The 14062-nt window shown below is 56.0% G+C and overlaps 1 protein-coding gene across 16 annotated transcripts in view; it reads right to left on the bottom strand.

Moving 5' to 3' along the window:
- LOC309794497 (BRD4-interacting chromatin-remodeling complex-associated protein-like) overlaps window positions 1-8459 on the bottom strand; it is an 83284-nt gene extending 74825 nt beyond the window's left edge. For 4 of the 16 annotated variants that reach the window (XR_014292102.1, XR_014292103.1, XR_014292104.1 and 1 more), the window contains exon 1: window positions 8133-8432. The gene's annotated coding sequence lies outside the window, so the exon portion shown is untranslated. Of the gene's footprint in view, window positions 1-5104; window positions 5235-8132 lie in introns of all 16 variants that reach the window. The other 12 variants (XR_014292099.1, XR_014292100.1, XR_014292101.1 and 9 more) reach the window with 10 other exon arrangements.
- Window positions 8460-14062: the final 5603 nt, after the last annotated feature.

The raw sequence follows: 14062 nt of genomic DNA, 5'->3' as shown, positions 1-14062 counted from the left end.
AAGAGGCAAGGCAGATCCACAACAGGATAAACGAGCAGCGGGCCAGTGACCCGCTGCTCTGGGAGGGGGTGTTGACGGTGAAGGGGCACAAAGGAACTTTTTGGCTGCGATGCGAACGCTCTGGATCTCGATGGGGTGTGGATTACACACGCTGCTATGGTTTGGCAACACTCATGGAGAAGCACCCTTAATCTGTGTATTTCATTGTATGCCAATTACACTCAATGAGAGGTTGGGGGAGAAATACATACACACATACACACACACACACAAAACTTTCTGTGAAAGGGGATGCATGGGGGCTTCCCTGGTGGCGCAGTGGTTGAGAGTCTGCCTGCCGATGCAGGGGATGCGGGTTCGTGCCTCGGTCCGGGAGGATCCCATGTGCCACGGAGCGGCTGAGCCTGTGAGCCATGGCCGCTGAGCCTGCGCGTCCGGAGCCTGTGCTCCGCAACGGGAGAGGCCGCAACAGTGAGAGGCCCATGTACCGCCAAAAAAAAAAAAAAAAAAAAAACGGGGGATGCATGTCCACAAAAGCGGGAGGGCACTGGGCATGTTCTGGGGAGAGAAGTGAGGCCACCGTGGCCAGAGCCTGCTAGGCCGAGGGGAGCCTGGCCTGAGAGGGTAAAGAGCTGAGAACTCTGCCGGGGGCCCCCGTCACCTAGCCTGGAGGGCTTGGTGTTCGAAGATGGGTGAGGTGCCTTGAAGGACAGGAGGGAGGTTACAATCTAGCCAACTGCCACCATCATCCCGTGAGCATCTGCGAGCAACAGCCTGCCCAGTACCACATAGTGGACGAGAGGCAGGGCGGCATCCATCCTCTGGAAAGGGGGCTCCAGGCACCTTCGATCTGCAGGTGTCCTGGAGGAATGGACCGCCCTTCACCTCCAAGCTGCGGAGGCCACCGGGGCTCCCTGCAGGGCCCCAGGGGTCATTAACGAGGGTCCCACAGCCATAGAGATGGTCCTCCCTCACTCCGCACACAAGGCTGCCAGGATGGGACATAGGGGACACAGGAGGCTGGCGGGGGGGGGGTTACCTAGAAGTCAACAGCCCCCTCCAGCCCCTCGAAGGACAAGAAACACTTTGAAGGAGAATTATAGAGGATGGAGTGAGCAAAAGCGGGGGATTAAGGCAGCCAGGCCTGGTCAGGGGCTCCAGGGATATAACCCTTCCTCTGACCCTCTTACCTCTGGAAGGAGCGTTTGGTTACAGCCTCCACGGAACTGATAACTAACTACAGTGACAATGGTGACTGCTACCTTCTGCAGAGCGCTTACTCTGAGCCAGGCACTTGCAAAACACTTTTCCACTCAGGACCTGATTTAACTGATGCAAAAGCTCTTGAAAGAAGCATCGATTTATTATTCCTGTACTTCTGGTTCTCTAATCTGGAATTAGAGAAAGGAAGTAACTTGCCCCCAAGTCACAAGGTTAGAAGGGGCAGAAAGAGGACTCGAACCCGGGCGGCTGACCCAGTAACCCCTCACTGCCGGGGTCATCTGTCCATCCCCCTGCCACTGGCCCACCTTCTCTGACTGTGATTTCTGCACAGAATATCAGAACCCACATCCAGGCATAAATCCCCAAGCCCGTGTGATCAGAAACAGCCACCAAGGTGCAAAGCCTGGGCTGGCCAAGACAGGATGGGAACACAGATCAAGGACAACCTGACCAAAGTTTACGGCCTGCAGCCTCGATTTCCCCAATCTATGAAATGGGCCTAATGTCTCTTCCAGCACAGAACAGGATAGAACCCGGAGGTGATGAAACAGATTCTGGATACCAAAAATAATAACACCATTAGTAACGATAATGATACAATTGAACTGATATGCTATCTGGAATTTGCTTAAATGTACTCCAGCAGAAAAGGGAAAAGAAAGTGCAGGGTGGCGCGGGGGGTGGGGGTGGGGGCGGGAGGAGGGATCAGCGGAAAATTGGTGAAGCTGGCGATGGGTACACAGGGGGTGATTATTTTATTCTCTCAACTCTTGGTAGGTACTTTAAAATTTCCATGATAAAAAATTTAAATAATAACAAGCAAAGTGAATTTTCACCGCACTCCTGCAAGCCGGGGTCTGTCTTAAAAGCTTTCTACATCTTCACTCATTTAAGCTTCACAAAGACCCCATGAGTTCTGTTACAGATGAGGAAACTGAGGCCCAAAGGGTATTTGATTGCCTTGGAACCTTCCCTCTGATTAAAATGCCAACATTGACTGCCCGGGGTTTTAGGGGAAGGAGGCAAGGACGCAGGTATCTAATTCCACAGGAGATTTCTCTCCATCATCATCATCATCATCATCACCACCATCATGACCATCATCACCACCAACACCATCACCACCACCACCACCATCACAGCCACGGACATTTTCTGAGCACTTGTGACATGTCAGGCACTGTGTTAAGCACTGAACATCTGTGAGCACACAGGTAGGTCTCCCATCACAGCCGTTCTTCCAGATGAGGAAAGCGAGACCCAGAGCAGGACAGCCCTGTCTGTCCCCAGGGCCATGCCGCCGCAGCAGCCTGCCCTGTGCCCTCCGCTGCTGTGCGGTTTAGAATGCCAACAGTGTTCCCTATGTGCCTTTCAGGAAGACAATGGAGAGCTTTCAGAGTGGCGAAGTCAGCGTGGGGCCCACAGGAGAACAGTAACCATAGTGAAAATAACAGCAACATCAGATGCTCCTTCCCGAACAGCTACTGCACGCCCGGCTGGGGAGGGCGGTGCCTCCTTCGGCCCTCACAGCCCACCTGCCAGGGAGCCATCATGGGCCCATTTTACAGACAAGGAAATCGAGACCCAGAAAAGGATCGCTTGCCCAAGGTCACGCTGCAGGTAAGTGCAAAAGCCAGCATTCCCTCCCCTGCCTGCCAGTAAGGGGGCTCACAGCCCAGAATTAAGGGGCTCCTCACCCCAGGAGACAGAACTGCCATAGAATGACAGATGACACCTCCACCGAATGACTCAGCTAGGCTACCCATGCACCTTGATGGGTATTATTTAATCCTCACGACAACCTTTCCAAAAGTAGGTACTGAGGTGAACCCATTTAACAGAGGGGACAACTCAGGCCCAGAGCCAGCAAGCCCCCTGCCTGCATCCATTCAGCCAGCAAGCGGCAGAGCCGGGATTCGAATCAACAGCGCCCCCACCCTTGACCTCTACACCAAGTGGCAAGCACAGGGTGCAGGCCACAGGCAGGAAGGAAGGGGCAAGGAGGTCACAAGAGGCAAAGACAATGGATGGATGGGTGGGATGACTTGAACAGGAGGGGAAACGATTTCCTTCAAGATACAGCTCCACAGGTGCCTCCCAAGAGTGACCGAATGACAAACCACAGGCTCTTGACCCAGCAATCCCGCCTCCAGGAGTTCACCCCGCTGGCATACCCACTTCCCAGTAAGACAAATGGATGCATGCCCTCTGGCTCTGCACGCTGAAACTTTAGGAAACACCTCCATATCCGTGTTGAGTCAAGGAGGATTTGCCCACACTGAGGAATACAATGCAGCTGAGAAAAAGCCAAAGAAACGCCTCCATGTATTGTGCACATCTCCCAGGGAGATGAAGTGAAAAAAGCAACGTGCACAACGACGGGAAGAGGGGGCTACCATCTGTGCAAAATAAATATTTTTTAAGACATACACAGGTATATAAATGTGTGCGCACAGAACATCAGGATTGAGGAGGTGCTCTGGGGAGGCGAGTTGGGGGACCAGGGATGCCCCGGAGGGTAAAGGGGGAGACTTACTATGTTTGAGGTTTTGAATTTGTCCCATGTGGATGTATCACTTAGAAAAAAAGAGAAAGAGAGAAAGAAGCTGCTTCCCCCTTGGAGCCTTTGCAAACCACCCAGACAGAAGGCATCAAAGTCCCCCAGCAGCCTTGAAGACAACACTTCTCTCGAGCCTTCTCCCGGATCGGGTCCCAGTATCATAACTGGGCCCCAGGTCTGTGGCACACAGTAGGCCCTCAGGAAGTTTAATCGGGAACAATTACAGACAGACAGGCCCTCTCTCCAGCTTCTCCTGCCAACAGATCCCCCGCCACCATGAATACCTGCAAACTCAGGACACAAAACTGTCGCCAAACGAGAAATGTCTTAGAAAACCTTCTCTTTTCCCGTTGGGGGATCTTGCATGCCACTGAGACACAAAGGCTTCAGTCAATCGGGATAAAACTCTATTGGTGGTACCCCAGGCAGGGGAGAAGTCTAGGGAAGGAAGGAGGAGGGAATCCTTGGGGACCAGTCAACCAAACATTTCCCATGTGTCTCTAGTGTGACACAGCCTACGCTGGGGAGCCAACTGAGACGGGCCCTCCGCCCTCAGAGAGCGGGGACAAACTTGGATATGACCTGGTGAAAAAGGGGGGCAAGTCATTCTGATTGGTGGGAGAGCATTTTACATCATGGACGTAAAACAGGCAACTTGCTGTTTCCACTAAGAGTCAGGGAGCCTGGTGGGGGAAAGACCCCGAAGAGACAGAGGTGAGAGAACCATGCTCCCCCCCCACCTCATCCCTGCAGGGCGGGAGAGGGAGAAAGGCAGCCCCTCACTGCTTTCCAGGCCCAGGCCAGCTAGAAAGGAATGCCATGTTTTCCTGTTTCCAATTAACTTCCCCCCACCAGCAGCCCTCCGCATTCTTGAGACCAGGAATCAAGACAGCCACGGGGGAGAGCTGGGAGAGCAGGCAGGAACTCTGAGGGTGGCTGGGCCTGGGGCTCAAAGGTGACCCCCCCAGGACCCCGGGGTACCCACACCACACCCCAGGACCCTCCTGCCAGGCCCCCTAGCCTTGGTGCTGACCCCTGGACCCTTTCACAGCCTCTCAGAGGGGAGAGGGGGAAGACCCCACATCCCCAGGGAAGGTTGGGGAAGGCCCCTGAGGCCTCTGGGAAGGAAGCGGGCAAAAAAGGGGGGCGGAGCATAGGCCTGTCACTCTTGGGCCTCACATTTCCCCCCTTTTCCACTGCCACCCTGCCCCCCCAAAATCAGTTCCAACTTTCAGGAAGCACTCACCCTAGAGAGACCTACAGCCCCTCCCCTCCTGCCCCCACCCCACAGGAATTATGATTACTTATGATGCCTGTCACCTCAGGAAGGTATTTGCAGGGTGTCCCTCAAAGTGTCAGCTTCTCTCCAATCACACCCCGGTCCCTGAAGTCTGGGCTGGAGTCCCCTCTCAGCCATGGAACAGGTTTCCGCTGGACTCAGTTTCCTCATCTGTAAAATAACAAGATCGCCCGTATTGCCCCCCTCACTGGGTAAGCTGGGCCCTCCCCAGCCCTTCCTCCTCCTCCCCCCCGCCCCCCCCCCGCCACCAAATGTGTATTTGGCACCAGTAAGTGCTGAAGGGGTGGGGTCCCAGAGAGCTGGAGATGGAGGGTCACCAAAGCAGAACTCCTTACTTACTGCCTGCCCTCACCCACCACCACAGGGAATTCCTCCAAGGCAGATGCCTTTTGCCATTCACCCTAAAATACCCAGCACCCAACTTTCCTCCCCACCCTACAGGCCTGCCATATCCCCGTATGCTGAAGGAGAAATAAAAATAACACGCTTGGATAAAACTTTCAGTCACCGCAAGGTCAGTTAAGGAAGCTCTACTGATCCCCACCTGCAGATGAGGAAACTGAGGACTAGTGAGTTGAATCTAGTGCCTGAGGTTACAGAGTGGGACAGGGAGTCTGCCACCCAGGCCCAGGGGAGAACGGACAGGGGAGTTCTCTGCCAGCTACATCACGGCGCCACGGAGGGTCACAGGGCAGAGCGACGACGAACGTCCCTGGCAGCTCAGATTCCCGCCCAGCGGGGCTGAGTCCCAGCTCAGATGGAAGAGGAAGAGGATGACAGAGGGGCCACCGACCAAGTGCCCCCCAAACCCCAGACAGCGAGGCCTGGGGCCCCCCTTCTCCTGACTCCACACCTCCAATCCTCAGCTCCTGCAGGCAAACGCTCTGCTCCAGCCACAGGTGAAAGCATCCTGCCCTCAGCCCAGCTTCCAGATGCTCCTTACTCCTTCCCCAAACGATCACTCGGGGGGGCTGGGGGGTGGGGGGGATTCGGCGGCTCCTTCCTGGTATTATCTACATTTGAGACTCAACTGAAGTCAAAGGGACAAATTGCCAAAGAGGGGTACAGGAGAACCTAAGAGTTTTGAGCTGAGTTGGAAAAACTTGAGACGGTTACAGATTGGGGCTGTGTGACCCCGGGCAAGTCACTTAGCTTCTCTGAGCCTCCATTAGCTTGTCTGCAAAATGGGAATCACATAACTGACCCAACTTCCTCCTCGGGTGGGGGCCAGTGGGTAGCGCACCTAACAGTAGCCAATCCCTAATGCTCTCTGGGTAGGAGATGTTATTTCCACCTTCCAGGAGTGGGGGAGCTCTGGGGGAGGGGGGCTGTAGCTAAGCACACCCCTTAAGTCTCACTGGACGCTGGCACATGGGAAGGGGGTGACTCCTCAGCTGTCCTCCTCCCCTGTTCTCCCACCACCCTAGCAGGTCGGCGTTGACTGAGGCCCCCATCCCCACCCCAGGCGAGGGGAGAGGTGTGAAAGCACAGAGCACTTCTCAGAAATCTCAGGCCGTGAAGTCTGGGGGTGTTTCTAAAAACTGTTTCCCCGACAAGCGCCCTGGGAAAGGAGGTGTGAGGGAAAAGCAAACCCTCAATACATCCCCAGATCTAGACTATCGGAGGGCTGTGTGACAAAAGGGGCTGCCTGTCCGGGCAGAAGGCCGAGCACGGGCAGGAGCCCCGGTCCGCGTACACCAGAGGGCTGGGACCTGTCACCCCGGCCTCCGGGGAGAGCTGACACAGCGGCCTCTGACCCCACCTCCCGGGAAGTTCAGCTGCTCAGAACCACAAAGCAAAACAAAGGCGTGCGGAGAGGAAGGAGCCGCCGTGCCTTCCAATCACCGCTGCCTCCCGAGCCCGCCCGCGGCTGCTCGCCCCGCTCGCCGCTGGCCTCGGACCAAGGCCTGGGCAGACCGCGGTCCCTGCTCTCCCCGCGGCCGCCCGTGACAGGAGCCGGAGAAGCAGCCGAGGGGCAGCGAGGGATGGGAAAACCAGATGGCTCCATCCCTCCGCCCTCCTGCTCCATCCCTCCCTCCGGGGGCCCGCGGCCCGGCCGCCCTCCGCAGGGGTCCGGGGAGGCCTCAGGCCCGGCTCGTCCGGGCTCACCACAGGGAAAGGGCTGCCTTTGGCTAAAGGTCAACACCCGAGCGCGGTGCCCGGGCTGGGCCTGGTGCCTCCCATTGCTAGGCCGAGGGGGTGGAGATGGGGGGCCGCCCCAAATCTCGCAGGTGACAGGGGTAAGCCTCACCTCCCTCTCCCCCCACCCCCCGTAGCGGCCCCCTCCGGGAACAACCAGCTAGCGGGGGCGGGGGTCAACTCCTTTCATTGCTGGGGGGTGGGGGACCAAGTCAACTCCTTTCATTGTTTCGGGGCAGTGGGGAGGAGGAGACCCAGTGGCTTCCTTCCGCATCCATCCCTCCCCAGCAGGCCGGAGGCCCCGTTTCTCTCCGGCACCCCCGGAGGGATCTGAGAAGGGAGCGCAGGGGACGGGCGAGAGGGGGAGACGAAGGCTCGCCAGCTCCAGCCGGGAAACCACCATCCGCTGCCCCATTGCCCTCTTCTTCCCCAAAAGGCAGGGAGCAGGGCGAGGGGAGGGGAGGGGAGGGGAGGCCCCCCCGCCGGGGGGAGGGGGTCTCCCCACCCCTCCCTCCGTGGGACGTTAGGTCTCGTTTTTCCGCCGCTCCATTGTATCCCCGGCAGCCGGCGGGAGGGCCGGGGAGGCACCGGGCGCCGGGTTTGGGCAGGGGAGCCCGGGGTGGGGGGGGGGTCCCCGCAGAATCGGGGCGGCGCTGATGGAGAGACGCGCGGGGTGAGGGGGGGCTGCCGGGGGTGGTGGGCGCCGAACAGAAAAACAGGCAGCGGGCGATGCGCCCCGGTTGGGGGGCTAAGTGTGTGAGTGTCGGGGGAGTGGGTTCGGCCCCGGCTCCGGCTCCTCGCCGCCAACCCCCACTCCCCCCTCGCTTTTGCGCCCTGTCACAGCCCCGACTCGCAGATAGAGAGAGTTAAGAGATTTAAAGAGAAATTGCTACATTGTGAGAAACTCACCCTGATGTTTGAGCAGCCGTCGACGCGGGCTCTCCGAGACGGCCCCGCACGGGCTGCAAAGGGAGGACCCAGAAGGGGCCGAACGGCCGGGCCGGTCAGCGCACTGCCTGATCGCATGGCGGCCGCCCGGCAGCCTCCGCCAGGCCCCTGCCGCCGCCCCGCGCCGCGGACCGGGCGCCCCGGACAGGCGCCCGCTCCGGGCGGGACCCCTCGGGTTTGCAAAAAAAAAAAAAAAAAAAAAAGAAAAATATTTTTTAATTACGTGCAAAAGAAAAAAAAACCTTACAGGTTTTGTGTTCCGCACCCCCCTTTCCTCCTCCTCCTCCTCCTCCTCCCTCCGACCTCGCCGAGGGACGGGCTTGGGGGAGGCCCCGCCCCACGACTCAGCAAACCAGCTTCGGCTCTGGGCTTCGAGCTGCGGGCCCGCGAACGAATGGGAGGCTACGAACGCCCCGGGAGGGTGACCTCCGCTCCGGCACCGCCCCCTCCCCAGCCCTAGTCCCGGGGGTTCGGGGGCGTGCTTTCCCAGGCTACTGTGGAGTCTGCCGGCTGCGTCGAGCGATGCTCCGGATTAGGGGGAAAGGCTAAAGGGATTCGCCCTCCCGTATCCCGGGCGCCCAGCCCGTCTGGGGAGCGGGCGCGGTGCGCGCTGGGCGCGCCCCGACGCGGGGGATGGTCGCCGGGCGGGAGGACGCGACCAGGGGGAGCGCCGAAGGTTCGAAAAGGTAGCGAGAGTCGCGGCTGGAGGAGAGGGGAGGCCCCGCAGGTGGAATCGCGAAGGAGCCGGGAGTCGGAGCCAAAAGGGTGGAAGGCGCGGGGGCGGGGGGTGCTTTGGGGCTACTGGCCGGGACTCCGAACGCGGCTCGCTCACTCACCTCAGTCGGTCTTTTGAGCTGCTACGCCCTGGGGAGGGCGCCGGGGACGTGGGTCCGACCTGTCTTAGAGCCTCCTCGAGGCCTCTGGGGCCGCGCAGATGGGACTCCCAGAAGCCCCGGGACGCCTCGGTGGTGTTGGGTCTGTTTCCGCCCCGCGGGGCCGTGTACGCCTTGCGGGCGTGACACTTCGATTAGCGCGTTCGTTCAGGGAACGCTTGCTGAGCGCCTGCTGTGTGCCCTGCGCCTTGCTCGGGGCCCATCGAGCACCCAGACAGCTCGGAGCTACCCTGCCGGGGCGCACAGGCCAAGGGGACTTATATTCTGGTCTCTTCTTACCTTCTGTTTCCCCGGTGCCCTGGAAAAGCCATGTGTATACCGAAGCAGCTCAATAAATGTGTGTTGAATAAATGAGTGATTGAGATCTATGTGTTTTAAGCTTTAGAATTGATCCTGGCATCTTGGTGGCACTACGCATGTTCTTTAAGAGACCACGGAGGTTAAGCGTGCTGACTCAAACCAGTGAGCCTGTGCTTCACATCCTGCCACTTTCTTTGCTGTGTGACCTTGGACAAATTACTTCACCTCTCCGCGCCTCCATTTCCAAGAGGAAATAATTAATAGGCCTCATTTCATAAGGTCATTAGGAGAAAATGTTCTCATGGAGAGCAGCATCGGACAGGAAGTGCCAGATAAGTGCTGTTATTCTTGACTATTATAGAAAAAGGAAACTTGATCAATTCCAGAAGTGAACACGTGTTGCCCCAAACATAAGACAGTGGTCAGTCTATAACTCATATAGTTATAGTAGTCATCCATGGCCCACTGAGGTATGTGACCCTTCCAGGAACAGCAACATACAAGGACATTATTTTTGTGCAGCTTGCCCTTCCATTTGCTAAGATTGAGCCACTGGGCTACACCTTGGGTATTCATTTACCTGGATGCCATTTTTCCAGTCTTCACCAAGAACAGACCTCCAGGAACTGCCATCTAGAGACCTTTAGCTATTCCCACCTTGCAGTGTAGAAAACTAAATTGGCTCAGAGAGGGGGAGCGTTTTGCCCAAGGTCACACAACTGGGAAGTGGGACCTGATCTGAGCTGGGTGGCACTGATGTCTCTTTGTTATAACTGCCAACCCTGGGGGACTCGGAACTAGGGAACTGACTGGGGTTCAAAGGTAGCAGACCTGAGGCATTGCGGGGGGGTGACTGTCCAAGTTTATTCATTCATACAGAAAGTATTGTTTATGGGTATCCAGTGTGTGCCAGGAATATAGCAGTGACCAAGAACACCCTGTTTCCTGCCCCATCGCTACCCCCCACCCCCATTCCGCAGCTCACAGTCGATTAGGGGACACAGACAATGAGCAAGTAAGCAAATCAGTTTCCCCTGCCCTCTGTAGCAGGTTCCAGGCTTCTTAGGTGCATTATGGTATCTACCCCCCCCAACCCCCCCAACACACACCCCAGAACAGTGCTTGGCACTTAATAAGGGCTCAAGAAAGATCTGCTGAGCAATGAGATAACACCCACCTTTCCACAGGCATACCTGACCTCTTAGGAGATGGTCTTGAGGCCAGGCGGCCTGGAATGGGCATGGGTGTGAAAGAAGCCCCCAATCTAGCCATGGCTGGCAAAGGCCTGGGAGGTCAAATGTCCTAGGCCAGAGGAGGGGTCTATATGGGCCCAAATGGGAAGAGACCTGCTATTCTTTAGGGGGTGACACACCCCTGCCCTTTGAAAATCAGATGTAAGTTGTAAGTTCCAGGTTCAGAATCGGGTTGGCAGTGAGACCCAGATAGGTTCAGCAACTTGCCCCAGGGATACCCAGCCAGGGGAGGGACTAATCCCAGATGTTCTGTTACCAGTCACCACATGAACCTGGGGCAAGTCACTTCTCCAGCTCCTCCATTTTCTCATCTGTAAAATGGGACCGTATAGTCAGACACCAAAATCCATCGCCCCCCAACATTTTATTCTGAACATTTTCAAATACGGAAAAGTGGAAGAAATAGGATAAATACCCACCACCTAGATTCAACCATCAGCATCCTACTCTACTAGCTTAATCACACATCTGTGCATCTAGCCATCCATCAAATCCATCTCAGTTTTTGATGCATTGCAGCCATCTGTTTATCTCTCCCGAACACACCATTAAGCTGGTAATCCTAACTAACTCTTCGCTTTGATAAACACTCTGACAACTGTTAATACCAACCCCTGGGCCAGCCGCTGACTCTCATTTAAACCTCAATTCTAACTTTTTTGTGTGGAGAAACCGGTACGGGGAGGGTAAGAAACCGGATCAATGTCACACAGCCGGGGAGTCAAACCCAGCTCTGTTTGTCCCGAGTCCAGACGTTATGAAGGCCATGGAAAGGATGAAATGGGACGAGGCACATAGAAGCTCTTATGGGACAGGGACAGAGCAGCATCCAGATGCAAGAAATTAGGACGGGAGAAGATGCACCCACCTTTTCTCATCTACCAAATACGCTACACCTCTGTGCTCAGCTGGACTCTGGACACAGGGTCCTTGCCTGCCAATAGGGAACTTAATCCCATATAGGTCATGATATTTTCTCTCTCCTAACATAGGTCTGGGCAGGAGACAGACACCTCACAAATATTTGCTGAATGAGCTTGGATTTCTGGACCCCTCATCTCAACGTTTAATGGACTGTTTTAATTATAACCGTGCAGCTGAAAAGGAACAGCAGGAAACCCATTTGCTGTGGAAAGTCCAGGACACTGGAGAATTAACCTGCCCTCTCCCAGGGGCTGTGATACCTTGTTCCACTTTTAGCCCACCGGCTCCAAGTCCCCCTGGTCCTCCCAACCCTCCAGCCCAGAAACCTCCCCTCTCCCACCCCCAGTACCAGCGCATTTTCTAACCCCTCAAATTTCTAGTCCCCTCCAATTTCTAGTCCTTCCCCACCCCACCCTCAGCTCTCCCAACCAGATCCTAATACCCTTTATCTCTGACTCCTACACCTCCTACCCGTCCAACAGCCCAGTTCCTACCCTGAGGGAGCCCGACCAGAGCCTGGCCTGATTCCCGGTTCTCTACAGAGGTGTGGTTTTCCTTTTGCTCCCTCCCTCCCTTTCTTTCTTAACAAGTTGTTTGTGCCTCTGAAAGTCAAAAGAACGGCCTTCGCGGCTCCTCCCTCGCACCCGCAACTGCAAAGTCTAAAACTTGGCCAACCCAAGTTCTGTTTCTTGATCTGGCAAGCTGTTTCCACGGGTGTTTTTCGTTTTCAGTTGAGCAGCACGCTTAGGATCCGTGCACTTTTCTGGAGGCATGTAACACTTCAATAACAAGAAGGAACAAAGCAAGAAAAAGCCTTGCCCAAAACACCCCTGCTGGTCCCTCCACTTCTCGTTCAATCCGACTTCAGGGGAAAGTTTTCATCAAAGACCTCTCCAGGATCCGAATTCTAGCCGCCAGGAGGGGAAAAATAGGAGGACTAGGAGAGCACTGCCTCCGGAGCGACCTGCGCCCTCTGACCGCGCCCTTTAACTATGGCTCGTACAGCGGGACAGTGCTACTCCAGCACGCAGCTACGCTGGCTCGCCTGGAGCGCCAAGACCGCGAGCGGCGGCAAATCAGACAGCTACAAGCCCACCCGGACCTTGGGTCCTCAGAGCGGCAGGGGCGGGGGGCGGGGCCTAGTCGCCCGTTGGCCCACGCCGGGGGGCGGGGCCACATCTCCGTCCCGCCCCCATCCCCCGCCTAGTTAAATAGGCTTCGCGCCGGCCCGGGGAATTATTCATCGTGGGGCGGGCCTGGGTTTGTTTACACGCTGCCATTGGCTGGATTTGAATCGGCCCGACTGCGGGCCGGCCGCGGGGCGGGGCGCCAGAGGGCCCCGGCCTGCGCCTGACAGCTTCAGCTAGGCAACCCACGTAAGACGCGCCGCCCAAGCACTGGAACCCTGGAGATGGGGATACTCTAAGTGGAGGCTGGCAGTGGGGGCGGGCAGGTTGAGGCTTCCGCAGGTTTCTTGATAAATGCTAACCAAGGGGGTAGGGAACATTGTTTCTGTTTTCATAAAAAAGTGGTAAGGATAAACAAACCCGAAAACAACCTAGCTGTCCATGGATAGGGGACTCACTAAATGAGCTGTGGTCTGGCCCACAGGGGGACATGAACTAACCGTAAAATGAGGAAGTAATACATGAACCGACGCGGAATAAGCTATGAATTCAGTTAAGGGGGAAAGGCAATGAAGGAAGAAGAGTGTATAATAATTTAAGGGGGAGGTGAGAAAATCTAAGCTGCTGCTTGCTAAATGCACAGAATATCTTCGAAAGCAGAAACAAACTGGTAACTGCAGCGTCTGTGGGGAGGGAGACCGGGGTGCGTGGAGGGTAGATCTATTTGGACCTTTGTAAAGTTAGAAACTTGTAAACAAATAGTAAGTTCTGAGAACTCTCCCTTTTCATCCACGTACCTCGAAGCAACGGCCCCTAGGAAAATTCTTGACTTGGCTATAGAGGCCATGGACCCCCGACCTGCGCCCCCTACAACCCACAATGGTATTTGGGGAATTGAGCTGCTTCACGTACTCAGGACCAACAGAAATCCAGATTCAATGAAGAGTGGCTTTATTTATTAGTAATCACTGCAGGATTTAACATCCCAACGGAGAGGGAGGGGCCGCTTCCTGAGAGATGCTAAGTGGGGGATGAGGAGGAGAAACCAGCCAGGCCCTCTTAGGAGAGAGAAGAGAAAGTCAAAACTAGGAGAGGCCCCTTTAAGAAGGGAAGCCTGCCTCCTCCGGACAACGACGCTGGCGGAATTGACCTGGAGAAGGGAGAGTTGTCCGGGTTTTGACTTTTATTATTCCTCTGTGTTCCGGGAGATCTGGAGCAGAGAATGAGAACGACTTCCTGCAGCTGAGATTTGACCTGTTATGGATCTTACTTGTTAAGAATTCCTGCGTATAAGTTCGCTACAGGGTTTGTGAAACATTGTTTTTAGATGGCTGGGAAAGTCACCCAGGCCTGGAGTGAAAACTTGACCGGCTACGAGATGTTCTAAGTTAACG

This window comes from Mesoplodon mirus (genome assembly GCF_964341445.2).
Source record: "Mesoplodon mirus genome assembly, chromosome: 19".
Lineage (NCBI taxonomy): Eukaryota > Metazoa > Chordata > Mammalia > Artiodactyla > Ziphiidae > Mesoplodon > Mesoplodon mirus.
Note: the sequence above shows the minus strand (reverse complement) of the source record. Positions and strands in the feature narration are given on the sequence as shown.